This window comes from Syngnathus typhle, linkage group LG4 (assembly GCF_033458585.1).
Source record: "Syngnathus typhle isolate RoL2023-S1 ecotype Sweden linkage group LG4, RoL_Styp_1.0, whole genome shotgun sequence".
Classification (NCBI taxonomy): Eukaryota; Metazoa; Chordata; class Actinopteri; order Syngnathiformes; family Syngnathidae; genus Syngnathus; species Syngnathus typhle.
In genome coordinates this window covers 23,888,293-23,906,412 of record NC_083741.1, presented here as the reverse complement: position 1 = coordinate 23,906,412, position 18,120 = coordinate 23,888,293, and the positions used below count along the sequence as shown (strand labels likewise).

Sequence of the window (18,120 nt, the reverse complement as noted above, 5' to 3'; positions counted from 1 at the left end):
CAGAGCCTCCATAATTAAGATCACTTGGCAGATTACCTCCGGCAACAAAAGCTTGTGAGCGGCCGCCTGCAGACAACAAAATTGGAAGAAAAAAGGACAACGACAAGGAGGAGAGTGACCTCCGCCAGGGAAGCGCAACAGCCACTGAACAACCCCACCCACCAATTACGGAACCCTGCGGCCCTACAACGCGCACGCGCGCGCGCACGCACGCACGCGCACACACACACAATAACCCACGGGAAAAATAAAACACAAAACGACAACCATTCAAAGCCAGGAAACGCAAAAGGAAATAGAAATGTGGGGATGCTGAACTAACTGGCTTGAGTGTATCCATATTCCATTCAATTTCATGATAAGCATTCGTTCTCACGCCACATTTATTCCCCAGCTAATTATTTGTCGATGAATGATTGGAATGCTAATGTATGTTACACAAGATTTGGGCATTTTAGTTAACAAAGCCAGCTATGAGAAAATGGTTATACTCATCATTTAGGACCACAAAGTAAAACGAAATATAAATACTAGCACAGGACGCTAAGCAGTAGTCCCACAGCTGCTAAGATGGGTTGGAAGAAAAAAAAAAAAAAATCACATTTGTACATTGGGCAAACAAGAAGATGCGAGTTGTTGAAGAAGCAAGACTCAGAGTGGAGCAAAACACGTTTTAAAAGCAGCAGACATATTTGAGGAGCTCCGAAATAAACAAACAAACCAACAATATTTACCTGGAATAAAACAAAAATATCTCCCTAAATAAACAAGGCACACTTTCCTGGCTGTGAGCAGCGCTTTTCACCTAAAGTGTTCACACATGCTCGTGTGTTCGCTCCGTTTGCCTTCCGGGACCTTTCTTGTTGACTTTTGCATAAACGTCCAACACTAATGTGGAATTGAGCGCGCGTTCCCCAGGGATCTTCCACTGCTTTCTTCCTCTTGGTTTTACACATTAAGGCGCTGATTAGCATATGCCGAAGCTTCAAAGTAGCGGAGGTGGGTGGAGTAGCCAAAAATTCCATTCAAGGGCACAATAATGCCATCGGAGTAAGAGTAAAAGTTGTCCTCCAAATGGAGGAACTAAGCCCAAGTTCTCCAAAAATAAAGAATCCAGGGGGAAAGGCTTCCTTGACAAAAAAAATACCGAATTTCCATGCGTCCGTCCATCCATTCGAAATGACCCCTAAATGTCGGCTCCCAACCAAATGCTCAGACTTTTCTTTTTTTTCCGGGCGTGGCTTTGTTAGCTTTTTTTGGGGGGTCATTTTTTCTGATGATAGACTTGTCTGCCAATTTGCATGCGACAAACTGCGACTCAAGTGGCTAACTGACTTGAGCCGAGTCACCCGACTTGACTGGAGTCAGACAAAAGTTGGCCCCCTTGAAAGTTGTCTAAAAATTGAGACGCAATGACAAAAAGTCCCGACAGGCAAACAGAGCAGGCGCCTTGCCGCCGCTCAGAGGAATAACGCAAAAGGGGAAAAAAAAAAAAAAAAGAGGCTGCAAGCGCTTTGGATTGCGTCTTTAATTCACGCCCGTGTGACATTAAAACCCTTCGCTGACAGACAAATGCGGCGGCGGCGCTTAATAGAGGTGCGGCGCCATTTCGCACCACTTTTATCAGCGCCAATTCATCAGCGCCGCCGCCGCCGCTGCCGCTGCCGCCGCCGATCTGCGCAAGACGCGTGTTGAGAGGCGAGCTTCCAGATAGCGTTAAGTACATCATCCCTCCTCGCCGCTGTGGTGGCGTGGCGTGGCGTGGCGTCTCTCTGCTCTGCTCTGCTCTCCGGTGGCCGCGTTTGACAACAATTAGTCGCACAAGAAGAAGAGAGTGTGCTCAAAAGCCTTCATGGTTCACGCGTCCACTCTTTGCAGCAAAGAGTCAAACGTCGCTCATTCCAGCCGCGATGGACAACGTTTCTTGCATTTGTTGTTACGCCCCCAGCCACACACACACACACACACACACAAAAACAATTATTAATTAACATATTTTGGAATTCATCTATTTCATTAAATTCTCATTCGTTTACTGCAAATGAGTTGATTCATTATTAATTAGTTGATTAATTAACGGAACATTTTAAAATGACCAATATGGAACTTAAAGTGCATTATTTGACACGCACACAGACATTCATTCATTTGATGTGATGTATAATTAGTCAGTTTGTCAGGATGAGCTTGACTATCATTTCCACTTTAAGGTGGTAGCCCCCAACCAAGTTTGTTTTTTCCCAAAATGTTTTTTGGGTGCAGGGAGAGCGCAAGGCAACGCAAAAGTGAACGAGCGGACGGATGGACGAGGAGCACGCGGACGAAGGCTCCTCTTGGCCGACGCTCGCTCGCGCAAGCCGAGCTGACCCGCTTGGCGTCACCTGAGATTCGCTCTGACACACGATAGCCTCCCTGTGCAGCCAGGGAAAGTCATGCTCGAAGCCTCTTTGTGAGCGGCTCGCGAGAAAGAATCAAACATAACAACCAAGAGAACTTTCTTCTTCAAATACGACTGTTAGATGGTTTGCCAAATGTAAAAGGTGTCACTAAGGCAAACATGAAGAGCATTAAAGGCATTAGACAAAGTTCCAAATTGGCTCCAGTCGCTTGATTCATTTCTTTTCAGCCCAAATTGTTTTCTCCGCTTTGTGTTGGGAAACAGTTGGTTTTGGAGAAACCCACCCATGTCCTAGTGCTGATGACCGCAGAGCAGACACAAGAAGGAAAAGCAAAGAAGGGAGGCCACTCTTTCTTTGGTGCTTGAAAACTTTTGCGGCGCTCCAACGATCCAAACTGACGAGAACGCCTCTGCTGGGCCGGCGGTGAGCGATTTTCATTTTTTAAATTTTTTTTCACGAGGACATGAACCACCGCTCCAAATATTTACTACGGTTTAGATTCGTTAGGAAAATTGTTGATCGTAAACGATTGTGTCGGAGGCGGGCTTGGGCTACTTTTAGGTGACAAGTTGAATCAATGAGCTGAACAGAACTGAACTTCTTGTTTCTTTTTAACACTGCCGACGGGATAGATAAAGTGTGAGTGCAAAGACAGAAGAAGAAGAAGACCACCACCACCAAGCGGATGCCTTTCACAAGAACAGCGTGTCGCTGGTGCAAGTAAAGCCCCCCCCCCATCCTGCTCCGTCAGTCCAGCCCCAACATAAAGTGACTGAGAGAAATTCCGATCAAGGCATTGTCAAAGAAAATAGAATTCGGCTGGATGAGCGGCGTAACAAGTCACACACACAAACCAGCGGCGAGCCCACGCACCCCCGGGCGGGAGAATATCCCGCTATTGTACTTTTAACCCGCTAGACCTGGCGCGGAATGTAAACGCTTTCACATCACATTTATAAGCTCCGATGAGCGCACGGCAGCCGCTCGCTTTCTTTTTGGTGTGCATAGCAGACAAAGTTGGCTTTCTAAAGTAGGGTTTGCAGCAAAGGTAAGGGATAGGGTGCCAAACAGGATTCCAAAGGCCAATGTCAAGAAAGAAAGGCTCATGTGAAATCCCTCAAGATAAAAATGGCAGAATAGCAGGTCATCAGGGCACCCTCTAGTGGACGGAATTAGCAACAACAATTGCTTTTGGGGAAAAAGTCAAGTTTGTGTTCGGTCCTTATGGCCCAGATTGGGGCCAGATTGGGGCCAGAATTGGCCCGCTGGCTGCACGTTGGACAACCCGGATGGATGGATGGATGGATGGATGGATGGATGGATGGATGGATGGATGGATGGATGGATGGTGGCTTCAAAACAGGCTTACAGGCCAGGATTAATGTTTTCAACTTGGCTGTGGGTTTCAAGACCGGGTTAATAACGGTTTGAGGTCAAGATTTGAAAGAAGGGACTGGCTGAGTGACGTGTTGAGTATTTGCCTGCGTTACTTTCTTGAATTCTCCCTCAACATTTGTCGGTATATTCATATTTCTATGAATACGATTGAGGGCTTTTTTTGGGGCGCGCGCGTTCCGTCAGGCAAACTTTCATTTAAGATCCAATTATGCAAACAAGGAGCCCGTTGAATACGCACAATAACGTCTCGCGCGCAATCACAGAAGGGAACCATCACGGCTGGCGCAGCCTCTGAGGAGAACGAGGAGGAGCAGGTGGACGCGGGCGGGTGGGCGGGCGGGCTTTACCATGACTTCAAGTGGTCCTCCTGAAGATGGTCGTCCAGAGGAGAAGCAACAGGACAAAAGCGAGGAGGAAGACAATAAGGCCGGCAAAAGGAGAGGTGCTGCAGTTGGAGGTGTGCAATCTAAGGTGGGTGGCCATGAGGAGACGGACGGGCAAGGAGCCCGCAAACCATCAATACGAGGAGGACGAGAGGAAAAAAGAAGGGCAGCGAGGAAGCAGGAAGAGGAGAAGAAGAACAAGGATGAGCAAGTTGAAGAGGAGCTGCTCATCCTCATCATCAAAATGCACAGAGAAGACGCGAAAGTCCGGCTCCTCGGCCTCCGTCTCGCTTCCCTTTGCCGGCCACGCCGTGCGGATTGGGCAATGGATATGCCCCCCCCCCCCCCTCACACACACACACACACACCGTCTCTTGTTGAGAATGTGTGAATACTGAACGAGCTTCCTGATTGACGGCCGCTAAGCTGTTGTCTCCGGGAATGACATGGTGGAAAACAGGCACATCAAAGCAGGTGGGGGGTGGGGAGTTCTGGGGGGTTGGAGTACCTTCTTGACATCCCTAAATCCCAAATGAACTTTGGGAAAATGAACAACAACAAACAGGAGAAGAGTGAAGTTCAGCCAACAGAATAAAGAGCAATCATTCTGTTGCACGCATGCACACAATCATCTAGTTGCCCCGGCTCGACCCCCCCCCCCCCCCTCGCAGACAAGCGCGTTTCTACTCCGTACCACACTTTTAATTCAGGCATCAAGTCGGATTGGGAGCCAGATTCCAACCTGGTTCCACACACACCAAAACACCTCACTCGTCTTGAATGGTGCATTCAGAAAAATACATTCTCTTCTGCACTGCGCCAGCCACTCACTTTTTAATTCAGGCTTCAATCTGACAACCCCATTAGAAACCCCACCACACACACACACACACACACACACACACACAAATATGTGCAACTCACTTCCATTATTGGATCCGCTGTTGTTCTGCTGCAATGTAACTGAATGAGATATTTGGCTGTGTGCAAAAAACAAAATGGATGGCTACATTTGATAACTATAAATATACTATAATATAATATATACAAGCGACACAAATGACGTGTTTTACAAAGGCATCAAATTTGACGTTCACCCCCCACACACACACACCTCACTGCCTCCTCATTACACCCCGACGCACGCACACACACACACACACTCCAAAGTGACACGTTTATAGCGTAAGGAGACATGACGACATCATCATGCATTCTGCTATTCTTCCTCCTCCTCATCGTCATTAATGTGACACACACTCGTTAACACACACACACACACACAGTCACTCCCAGGCGGATACACAGAAACGCACGCACACGCGACGTTCCGAAAGCAGCAGGCCGGCCCTCTTTTTATTTCCCTCCTCGGAATATGAAGTGAAGCCCCCCTGGACGCGCATGATCAATGCTTATGATTTGTTGGATTTGCTTGTCTTTTCCCTTGACCCACATTGTCTCCTCTGTCACTTTGGAGACAAGTGACAAATTGTTACATTTCCATTCTTTTCAGCTGCCACGTCGGCGCCTCTTCAAATAAAATCTCTTACCCAAAAAAATAAGGAGGAAAAAGATGATGAACAATCAAGACGTGATGACCGTGCGTTGAATTCCAAACTTGGACCACAGCATCGAATTAGGACCGTTATTACTTATTGAATTGTGTGTGTGTGCGCGTGTGTGTGTGTGTGTGTGTGTGTGTGTGTGTGTGTGTGAGGGGGGATAATTCAAGTGTGTCTGTTACATGTCGAATTTTTGTAGAAAACAAATTACTATCGCATGAAATAATGACATGTATATTTAATTCGAGCAAGTGTGAGAGTGTGTGTGAGACATACGGAACCCGGAGATAAAATGACAAAGGAGCAAAGTACGCTCAAGTGGAAGAGCAAAGAGTTCCACTGAGCGTTTATTTCAAGCGTGTGTGTGTACGAAGCGGACCTCGAGCAGAACGCCACAAGCAGGACGACGCGTCGGCGAGAAAGCATCAAATCGCCGCTGCTGTTGCCACTTTGCGTGCCATGAAGTCAACTTTGTGTGTGTGTGTGTGTGTGTATTTGCTGAACTGGCCCCCAAACTAAACTGGAGCTTAAGCACAGCAACGACACCATTAGTAATCAATTGTTTTGTCACAGATATGGACGTGTTGGATGGAACAGTCTGTGTTTGCTCCAACTTTACATGCTTCATTTCGTGTGCTATATTCTAGTGGCCGTGTAGTGTGTGCGTGTGTGTGTGTGTGTGTCTGTCAGTGACCTCAGGAGTTCGGGGTCACTTCGCCACAGAGCTGCTGCGTGTTTTACAGTAGAACGCACACGCACACATGCTGGCGTCCCTGCTGCCAATGCTGGGCAGGTATGAGCAGGAAGTGGCTGTTGTGACAATGACTGCGGTAATTAACGCCCGCCTCCCACACACTAATCAGGTTTGGGGTGGAGGGGGGGGGGGGGGGTCACTAGGGGGTTTCACGACGAGGCAAATGGAATCGCTGCGCCTCTTGTGTGGCGCGGAACGCCAATGATTGACAGGTGGCCAAAGCCGCACTTTCTGTAATTTGATAAAATGGCGACGGCAAGGCCTCGTCAACGAGCGGACACACACACACACACGAGCATGTTACGCAACATGGCCGGCAAACCTAATCATTTGGGAGCCCCTTGACAGACCCCCTAAGGTGCAGGTGTCAGGTTCAAGTCTCATGACCTCGGGTTCAGAGTGCACGTGCGCGCGCGCGCACACCTACACCATAATGGGATTAGAGGGCTTTTGCAAGTGTCGTCCGAAACAGCCAGCCTCCATTGGAGACGGAAGGCGTCAAAGTGAACTGGAATTTTGGAAGCAAGCAAGCAAGCAGAAGAGAGAGACAACATCTCTCGCGCGTTTCCTCCGTTCGGCCAACTTTGTCGCCGTCGCGGAAGCCCCCCGGGGGCTCGGCGTGACATCTGCTCTGCGCGGAACATGTCAAAGCAACCCCGGCCGGCTGCGTCGGCTACAAAATGGCAGACTTTGAAGCCGGTCCGCCCGCTTTTCTGCTCCCTGACATCTTTCGGAACTTTACTCCCCAAAAGATAGGACGAAAACGCCGCGCGCTCAACTTAGTCTGTGTTTAAAAAAAAAAAATTAATTTAAAAAAAAAGGGGGAAAAGAAAGCAAAAGAGTCCACGCACGCACGCACGCACGCACGAGACGCGTGCAAGGATAAATCCACTTCCACCGACGCTCTAATTGCTGCCTGATTAATTTCACGGCAATCACGCTCACCTCAAAAAGGAAAAGGACTCAAAGAGTGCGTCCTTACCTTTTCGGAGGAAATTCCTACCGCGTGCACGCAGTCGAAGGGGGAAAGTGCGCGCGGGACCTGTTAGAGAGCTTCCACGCTCCACGCGCGCATCCCGACCTGACGTGGGAATCTTGTCCTTGTGAACCCCCCCTCCACTCGCTCTCTTCACTCCCTCCCTCCCGCTCTCTCTCTCTCTCTCTCTCTCCCTCCCTCTCTATCTTTCCGTCCTTCCTCCGCGTGTCCCGTGGATCGAGCCTCAGCAACCGTCGGCACCGGGAATCCTCCGTCCGTCCGCACGGACGAGAGAAGCAACCAGGAGTGAGGGCGAATCAAATCCATTTCCTTTTTTTGACCTTTAGTACTCCGGTTGTTGTTGTTTTTTAAGAGGTGTTACTAATTCCAAATTGTGCGGCGCTCGTGCACGTCCTCTCGCGTTTTACGTTCCCACGCCACCACGCGAGACAGCCCTTCAAAAATTCCCTTGAAAAAAAAACAAAAAGAAAACAAGAGGGAAAGTGGCATTTCTTACCTTTGACCGTTTCGAAGAAAAAGACAAGAAGAAGAAGAAGAGGAAGAAGACGAAGAGTCCGGAGGTCGTGCGTGTGGCGCCTTACCGCGCGCTTAAACAAGTCCGGAGCGCTCCAGATGACGAGCGTACGTATGCGTGCGCGTGCGTGCGAGCGGACGAATACATATCTGTGTATGAATGTGTTTGCGCGCAAACTGTAACCTTGTGGCGTATTTCATGTAAATAAGCCGCCTCGACTATGCATGTACACGCGCGCGCGCGCACGCACGCACACACACACGCTCTTCCTCCTGACGCCTTAATAATAATCATAATAAAAATCATAATTTGTCAGATCTGACGTGTTGTGATTAGTAACAATGATAACGCTTAGTGTTGAAGTCAACTAAAATCTTGATTTTCTCAGGAACACTTTTGCAAGCAACTTTAGTTTTACCATAGAGAAAAGAAACAGGAAAGAAAGTACACGTAGACGCGCACGAGAGCGCGCAGTGTTCAAGCTCAATAATGCAATTATGCAGACGTGCACGCGCCAGGCCCAGAATGAATGAATGGATGAATGGGGGGCTTTGTGGAGGGATGATATCATGATGATGATGATGATGTGGAGAAGAAGGACGAGGGCGTCGCTTTCATTCTCGCGCCCGCGCGCACACAATATCATTTTTCATAAAACACACACGCACACACAGTCACCGCTGCGCGTGCACGCTGGGTTCACACGGCTGCGCGCACGAGTCAAAATGTCGATCGGATTGCACTCGGAAGTGCACACACATAATAGCTGTAAAAGAGGGGAAAGGGGGGGGCATATTCATTCCCCCCCCACAGACACACACACACACACACACTCCGAAGAGAGAAAGAGAAAGGCGAGGGAGGGAGGGAGGGAGAGATGGACTATACTGACACTTGTATAATAGCAGATATGGAAATGACCTATTATGATCCTAATAAATGTTCAATACATATGTGGCATCAAACATTCTTACTATGGAACTGAGTAAAAGAGAAGCAACTACAAATGTGAAAGCAATCATAAATATGATACACGTATTTATAAAATAAACCAGAAACATGATACTTTGAAGTTGTTGTTTTTTGATCATTGTCAAATGGATAGAATGAAAGACTGATGCACAACAAAAAAGAATGATGCTAACTCAAGCATTTATTTAATTGTTGGCTATGTGTTTTTGCTTTGTTCTTGGAATTTGACGAGAAATGGGGTGTTCAAACTTTTTGGCTAATTCTTTGCACCCCCTCTCCATGTTTAGTTCGTTTGCAGCTGTTCCTAACATTGTGACCGTCTGGGTTTTAGCCAAATAAGGAAGAAGCAAAATATTAGAAACAGCTGAATAAGCCCAACCGAGCGTCAATCAACAATCATTGTAAGGGCATTTGGTGTGCCTGATAAAGTGATGAGTTCGAAATATAAACGTGTGTGTGTGTGTGTCTGTCTATGTGAAAACCTTTTGCATTTGTTTTTAAGTCCGGTTTCAATTGAACAATTTTATAAAATACAAGCGCTCCGAACTTTGTGGGTGCATGTGACAGACATGAGTGAGGAGCCTAAAGAAGCCCTCCACGCTGTGCTTTTAAACAGCTGATGGGGAATTCCCCAGGATGCTCTCAAATGCGAGCCGGCCGGCCGGCCAGCGAGTGTGAAAGCATCAATAACAGCAATAGACCACGTCTATGGAGTCGATAGCGCGGTGCGTTTTTTTTGGAGGGGGGTCTCAGGGGGTCCCTTTGGCTGATTCTCCATGGATGAGCGCCGCCTTCTCGCCTCCTTTTGAAGCGCGAGCAGAGATTCTTTGAGCAGATGACAGGTCACACAAAGCGCCGGCGATGGGAACGCAGGTCGGAGAGCAAACTTGACACAATGCCACCTGAGCGTCGGACTCAAAAACGCCATATATTGTGCTTTAAGCATCAAAACTACCAAGTGGAGATTCTCTTCTTTGACAACCCCCCCAAAGGTCAGCTTCGACATAAATCTACGTACATTGATCGGTACAAACCTTCTTCCTCCATCCACCCTGTCGAGCTTCACTGTCTCCTTTTAAAGACACGCAGCTGGTGGCCAGAAAGGATCTCACAATGATTAGAAGCTTTTAATACAAATCACGAGAATCACAAGGACGAGCATCCGTGTGGTAGAAGATGATATCAAATCTAAAAGGAAACAGCTGACTCCAATTGACCAGCAATTGTTCCGCACGGGAGGTCTAGACGATCCGCTTAAGGATTAAGATTGGATTACTTTTTATTTTTACACCAAATCAATGCCCACGCTATATTAAACACACACACACAAACAGACGAAAGGAAGCTCAAGTATTTTTTTTAAATGTCCTGACTTAGCCCCATGACATTTGGTGGCATGGCTACATCCACCCAAGAAGTGCAAAGAGGCCAAGGCTGAAAAGTCTCCCATTTTGGGGTCAAGCGGCCATTTGCATTTGATTGTGCCCATCCATTTCCATTGGTCCTTCCCTTCATTTTCACACCTCAAAGCATTCCCAGCCAAATGAGTTCAGAGGCGGCCATTCATTTCTCAGGGCATCGTCGGGGACACCTAGTGGTCACTAATGCACTGGAAATCGCAACGCTTCGATCTGAACGGAAGAGCGAGGAGCCAGTCTGCCGCCGCCCCCAAATTTGCTGTGCGCTTTGCAGAAAAAGGACTGGAAAGCGCCACACAAGGACTCAAGCAGCACTCAGAGTACGAATCTTTTCTCATGCAACTGGCTACAAACGCTAACAACACCTGCAAAGCGGCGCAACGTTGGTCTCCAGTGTCGGGAGGCACTACGAGAAATTCCCAAAAAACAAACCACGTCTTCCACACAAACCGAGGCTCCCTTCAGGTCAATTTTTGGGTACGCTTGGAATGGGGGCTCGGTTTGCCACGCCCTCTTTTGCTTCAACTGCCGCACAGATGAAGGACGCCGTCATGACCTGGTCGTCTTGCTAGTTGGCATCAGGAGAAGAACTTGTTCATTTCCGGTTTCCAGCGTGTTTATATCTTTTTTATGATCCGGTCACGGGCGAGCGGTTATGATTATAAACACGACAGCCGAGCTGCCGGAACCTCGGGCGAGGCAAGTAACCTGAAACAAAGTCAAAATGTTTGCCCATCGCCAAACTGTCAACTGGGCCGTCGGCGATGGAGCCTTGAGCGTCCGGTCAGGCTCAAAGTCTGAAATCTTTGCGAGGCAAACAGATATCACGAGTCATCTGGTTCCTCTTTCCAGTTCCTGGATCACGCTGCCCGGGTCGGCCTCGCCGCCGCCGTCAGATTTTACTATTAGCTATCAATTGCTTGCTAACAAGGCAGCTAGCTGGCCGGCGACAGCGCGCTAACGGCCTCGTGGGGAGCATTAAGGAGGCCGGCTGATGCTGCGGGCCGCTAACGACCTACAGGCGCTGGCTAATGGCGGCAAATGACCTCCTCGGTGGCTATTAGCACGTAATTACAAGCCGGAGAGCCGTGTCGCCCTCCGCTGGACGCGCGCGATTGCTCCCGGCTTCCCGTGGCCCTTTCTTGTGTCCGCCTCTCCCGGGATGACATTGATCTCCCGCTGGGAAGATGGGCGCTAAGAAAGAACATTGTTGGCGCTAGGAGGATTTTCATCCACTGCATACTTCATACACTAGTACTTTCTAAAACTAATTTAGAGAAAGATGACATGCAAGGCTAAATTGTTTACATCTGACAAACAAAAGATCATCCGAACTGTTCATTGACTTAATCTGTGATGTATTTTAAATTTTTAGTAAATATGTAAATGAGTTGAAGTTGCACTCCAGGCCAGTAGGTGGCAGTAATGTGCAACACAAAGTGAAGACCAAGAAGTGTCGTTTTTAAAGTTTCAGACCATTCCCATGACGGTATTTCAGTTGAGTTGTTTTTGACGCAAGCAGAAGATATGAAAAAAAAACAACACGCTAAGATACTTAATAAATCTTGAATTTCAAGGGACGCAGAGTGGAAGAATACCCCTCGACCGTGCTCATGGACTCGCGGCTCATTCGAAACATCAAGCTGGAAAGTGTTTTATGGGGCGCACACACAAAATCAACAACAAAAAAGAGGGGGGAGGGCAGATGACAGCTTCGTAAAAAAGAAAGACAGTGAAAGAAATAAGCTAGTAAAGAGAAGAAAAAAAAAAAACAGGAGGGGTGTTGAGTGGAGCCACTCAAGGTTGCCTGGCTAAAAATGTCCGCAACTTTCCAAGTGGACGTGTCAAGGACAAACTAAAGCTGCTTGTCTCTTTAAATGATCAAAATAAAAATAAATCTAAAAGAATGTCTCCTTTTCCGACAGTGTGCGTCAAACAGGTTTCAGACTAAATGGAAAGGCTTATTGTTGAATGAAGTCGCTCTGGTTTTCCGTGTCATTTACGTTTTGACATTTTTCAAAAGCGTAACCCGCTAAATAAATGCTTTTTTTTGCGGCAATTGGAAGGAGCGCCAACTATTTACGGTAAAGTGTGCCACTGCAGCTGTGCAAGTACATCAACACACACACACACACAAGCATGTATTGACATCAGTGTGATGTCACACTGAAATAAAATGAAGACTAGGAAAAATGCAACACCGCAGTACAAATCATTTGAAAATAGGAACGTAGAATGTCATTAAATTTGCAATAAAAAAAATGATGATAAATATAAATAAACAAAATAGGAACATCGAACGTAATCGAGTTTTGAATAAAAAAATGCTAAATATAAAAATTGACCAAGAACTAAGAGAGTATTTCAAAGAAAAAAAAAGATACAAGCAGCACATTTGCTCCACAATGCCGTCGGCCCTTTCCACTTGGATTTTTGGGATCGTAAATTAATTTGGATTCATTTCCACGGCGCACACAAAAGTCCATAAGGCGTAAATGTGAGCCAGTGAGATTGCAGCGGCGCATCATCCATTTTGCGCAGATGGCCGCAGAGCCTCGGACGCACTTAATCAAGCAAAGGGCACACCTCCCGCTCTCCGTTGCTTTCTAATGGCATTACGGCGCACAAGTAAGATTTACACGTCCCTTAATGTGCCCCGGTCCTCTGCATAAAAGTATATACAAAGGTTAATATTGCAATAATATGTTCCTGGAGGGCATTGTAATCATTATCTCTCTGCTGGTATCAATTAGAAGCACTTTACTGCAGGTAATGACTAAGATTCCGCTACAAAATGACATTATTATTATTATCCTCATCCATAATTCCGGACTGGATACACAAGACGAGCGAGGAAGGCAGCGAGAGGAGTCGGAAAAAAAAAAAAAAGAAAGAAGCAAGTTCAACTAAAGGTGGCCTTAAAAAGTGAGAGCGGGCCAGGAAGGAAACTCGTCGGGCTGCTGCCAGTTTCAAAGGGTCAAATAATGCTCAGCAAAAAGTCGGCTTCCTCTTATTCATGACCCGACTGCGTGTGTCCTACTTTCCTCAACGCAGCTTGCACTGTGTGTGTGCCCATTGTTGTGAGCAAGCTAAAGTTGTTAAAGTTTGTGCGTGTTGACCTTAGCTCGTCTGGCAGCGTTGCTAACGAGCGCCCTGATCGCAAAGGTGAATAATTGAGGGAATTAAAAAAAGAAAAAAAAAAAAAGTGGGCCGAGCCACGCCGTAAGCACGCAAAGCAACGTGCCGGGCGTCCTTCTTTAATTGGCCGCGGCTCCGATCCATCACGCCGTTGTCATGGTGCTGACCTTTCAACGGGGGCTATTCATAACCGGGTAGCGGCCGCCCATATAGCATCACGCGCTAACGTTAGCGGGAGACCCAGCCTTCTCGGTCACACGCTCGCTCTTGCCAAAGCTCAGGTGAGTGCAAAACAGAGGCTGGCCGGCCCAAATTCACGTGACGGACATGAAGCGTGTGCCGCACCTGACGTGCCGTTTGGAGACTTGACTTGCAATATTTGGAAGTGATTCATTGTGCTTTCAGAAAGCAGCAGCCCAAACGGAACCAAGGCAGCATACTGCCCGTTTGCACGCACCCAACGGCAGCCAAGGGTGACGTGGGCCCATCAGCGCACACAAGTCGATACATCGAAAAACAGATCAACTTTGGGGGAAAGAGAAATGAACTTTCTTTCTCTAAACAACTTTTGATCCCTGGAATGTTTCCCCCACTTGGTATATGGCGTTGCTCTTGTTCCAAACAAACTTTGTTTATCTCAAGTGTCAACGTCAGCTCTTGTTTACAACACGGACGCCGTTTACATCTGCGTGGATGGTGCTTTCAGAATACTAAGGCCATCATTTTTTTTCTTAGGCAGATTGAAGCAAGCGGAACGTGAAGAGTCCAGGCTTATGGAGTCACGAGCCGTTCACGACGTCAACGTGAAGGCAAATCCGGCTGGAACGCCGCTGGGCTGGAGTTTTCCGGCTCTGCTTGCGTCTGGAGTGATAAACGGGAAGTTAATTTGCACAGGAGCCCAGGTTGCAGCACCTTCCTCCGGGCAATAGGCAGGAACGCAAGACAAATGGAAATCCACCCAGAGGGATTCCATTTTAAATAGATATCAGCCCATATATGAAGGCAGGCGCTGGCGGAGGGGGGGGGGCCCTGGTGTCTTCTTAGTAGGTGTAATTTGGAGTGCGTAATGAAGGAAGAAAGGCGCTATAGGTTAATCTGATTGACCCCCGCCGCCACGAGAACGTCTCCCCAGCCGCCCAGCTCCGCCTGCCCTCTGAGAGGTAATGAAAGCTGGAGAGGTGACGGGGAGCGCCGCAGGAGGGGGGCTGCGCGAGCGAGGGGGAACCTGGAGAAAAGTGGGTCTCCTGCGCTAACCTCGTTTTTTTTCTTTTCTTTTTTTCTTTAATGTAGCGCGTCTGCCCGCCAATGATACAGAGGACGCATACCTCCGGAATGTATCCAAGCCACCGCTGATACGGACTAGATCAGTGATGTTGGTGATACTTGAGCGCGTCCAGGTGGTGCAAGAGCGGACGGGACCGCCGGGCAGCCGTTCACGCAACAATGACAAGAAGGATGGCATCGAGGATACGACGATGACACAGAGTGTATTGGTGACAACGAATGACGCTGGCGATACTGCGCTGAGGAGATGAATGATGATACGGATTAGACTGGTGATTTAACCATACTCAAGATACCGAGGATGGTGATGATCCCAATGATACTGGCAAAACGGATCGTTCTTAACTCTGTTGATACGTATGAAACGAGTGATCTCGACGGTACCAATGACACCAAGATGATACCGATGATACAGACCTCAGTAAATAATATATACCCTCATTTTCGGACTATAAATCGCTCCTGAGTATAAGTTGCCCCCTCACCCAAACTATGAAAAAAACCGCGACTTATAGTCCGAAAATTACGGTAGTATCTTTCCACATCATACATTTCAACTGTAATTAAATGTCATGACTTGTTTGACTTGGTTGGCTCGCGTTCTATCCGTTTGGTCTGATTTAGCATAGCTTGGCTCTTTGCTTTCGGGTCGGGCGCGTGTGCCACGGGTGCCTCGGCGAGGTGTGTCCGATTAGCTTCCCTGTCTGCCCGCTGTGACTTTGCAACTCTATCTGTCCTCAGCAAATAAATAAGATCGTGCTTTGGAGAGTGTGTATTTATTACACCTGAGTGTGTGTGCGCTATCAGCCGCGGGCCCGCAGAGATATCGGCTTACAGCGCCCCCCGTTTGAGATAAAGGATATTTAATATCCCGTGTGTGTGTGCGTGTGTGTGTGTGTGGGGGGGGGGGGGGGGGGGCTAAGTAGCGAGCAGGTAATGCCTTCATCTTTGTCTAAACACACTTTTATGGACTTTAAAGTGCAATGATGGAGCGGGAGAAGGGTCAGAGATAAATGTAGTGTAATGGCTCAAAGCGCTAGATTAGCCGTGTAGCCTGTCTGGGGGATAATGCTTCAAGGCAATTCCTCCTTTAAAAAAAAAAAAGGTGTTATCTGCAAACGCACGTGCACACACACACACACATTAAATAGTAAGCTCCTCTACTTTGCTGTGTCTTGGCGTCACTTTGCGTTAGGATGGATGACTGCGAGCAAAAGCCCCAAAACAAATCGGCCCATAATGAATGTGCAAAGCTAGCACGCATTAGCATTAGCCGCCTCGCGCCTTTTCCGCCGTACATTACCTTTAGCTTATTTGCCGCCTAAATGATGATGAGCGTCGGAATGGCGGCCACCATCATTTGGATATGACAAAGAAGAGGAGGAGAATGTTGAGGAGCTGTTGAAGGCCATTGACAAGCTTCCTCATCCAATCACACATGAGGAGAATGAGGATGATGAGGAGGAAGAGGGCCACAGGTTTGGCTGATTGGCTGTGGTTTTTCGCACTTCCACATTTGGTGATTTGGGATTTTTTGGTTTGTCTCATTTGGGTTGGGTTCATTTCGGTTGTCTTTTGTGGATTAGTTAGGGTTGATTTTGCTGCTCTGTTGCTCCGGTATGCTTTTTAGTTGAATTTGGATTTCTTTGCTTTGTTTGCTTCCGTTGGAATTAGTTTGGTTTTGGTTCGTTTTTCGGGGCCTCGGATTGGTTTGATGTGAGCCGTTTGTTTTAGTTAGCTGCGGGTTTGGGTCGAGTGCAAGCACGGTTGGTTCGGTTTAACTGGCTTGGATTTGTCTAGGTGGGTTTGTATGTCACACTTTTGGTTTCTGCCAAAGAATGGGAATGATAGCCCGTATCATTTAGCTGCGATATGACAAAGAACGGGAGAACTTGAAGGCCATTTAGAGAGCTTCTTCACAGATCAATCAGGAGGCTTCTTCATCCATTACACACACCGGGAGAAGGAGGAGGAGGAAGAGAATAGCGTTGTTGTCCTAATTATGCGGCGTCGGCCCCATGCATTATTCACACACGCAACATACATCGGCAGGGCCGCCGCGTACGAGTAAAATAATTTATGACAAGATCTCTTCCTCTAAACGCCCTCTTCCTCCTCCTCCTCCTCGTCGGCTTCTTTGCTGCCTGTCCCGCATTTTCATCATTTTCACCCCCCACCGCCTTCGCGCCTCAGCCCCCCCCCCCCCTTCTTTAAATCATACTTCAATAAAATGTGCCACCCAGTATTCATTTTGCATGAGACCTCCGTTTAAACGCTATCCCGAGTGGCAAGACGTGTTTTTACGACAACCCGTCGACAGACAGGCAGACAGACAGAAGACGAAGAAGAAGAGCACAGAGCAAAATAACAAAAAGACTAAAGTGGGAAGTGACATCGATTGGATTGTCGCTCCAATGGCACACGGAAGCCCATTCTTTCATTGGTTGGTTGGTTGTGGCGTTGGAAATGGATGTGATCCCGTCGGGTTGTGCTCGGTAGCGTGGTTTGCGCTTTTGTTTTGGTGCCTTTGCTCTTTCGGTTGGCTTTGATTTCATTTGGGCTGATCTGCATTGACATGTTCTACCATGTTAGGAGAGAAGGACACACACTCATACAGGAAGAAGGAGGAATTGGGGGCGTTGACCATAGGACCAGTTGGAGAAGACAGGAAGCCGGAATTAGAAGATTTCCTGCCGTGACTGTGACTTGCTTCCAATGAGAATCATGACAAGTTTCATGCAGGAGCTGCTCCAACAGAGGTGGGGAGCAACATTGCCACAAGGTCACTTTCCAACGGCAACATGCTTGCTTCCTATGCACGCTTCACACGATATTATTATTAATGGTTCTTTGTTTGAAAAATGATTATTTGTGGAAAATGTTCCAAAATACAATTGTAGGTTTGCTAACATTAGTCGTTAGCTCGCGATAAGAATATTGTACGTACTTTTGCAGCAGATTTTAAACAAGGATTTGTGGAAAATGTGGCAAAAAAAATCAAAGTTGAGTTTTTCTACCCGTCTTTCACACACAACTGCGCACGATGAATCCATTCGGATAATTCGATGACATCATCGTCAAGGGGAGATGGACTGCTTTCAACAAGAACATTGTCTGCAACTTCTACGCAGCCGCTTGAGCAAAAGCTGCCTTTTAATGGGCAGCGAGCGTCAAAGGGCTTGGAGCCAGTCGACAACACTTGGCTCTTATTTTGTTTTGATCCAATTGGAGCCAATGTCGTTATTGCAAATTCTTTTGGACAACGTTTTCATCGGATAGTCAAATGTCTTTTCTTCTTCTT

At 47.5% G+C, this 18,120-nt stretch overlaps 1 protein-coding gene and 1 long non-coding RNA gene across 4 annotated transcripts in view; one reads left to right on the top strand and one right to left on the bottom strand.

The window, feature by feature from the left end:
- Positions 1–8,131, bottom strand: part of znf536 (zinc finger protein 536) — a 117,385-nt gene extending 109,254 nt beyond the window's left edge. The window contains exon 1 of one of the 2 annotated variants that reach the window (XM_061276492.1): positions 7,990–8,131. The gene's annotated coding sequence lies outside the window, so the exon portion shown is untranslated. Of the gene's footprint in view, positions 1–7,478; positions 7,796–7,989 lie in introns of those variants that run through there. The other variant, XM_061276491.1, reaches the window with a different exon arrangement.
- On the top strand, positions 7,975–15,583 carry LOC133152728 (uncharacterized). 2 transcript variants are annotated; one of them, XR_009714186.1, is made up of 4 exons: positions 7,997–8,114; positions 13,941–14,131; positions 14,271–14,695; positions 14,826–15,583. It is a non-coding gene; the product is annotated as an uncharacterized LOC133152728 (long non-coding RNA). The 2 variants fall into 2 exon arrangements; XR_009714185.1 differs by lacking the exon at positions 13,941–14,131 and having other exon boundaries at positions 7,975–8,114.
- Positions 15,584–18,120: the final 2,537 nt, after the last annotated feature.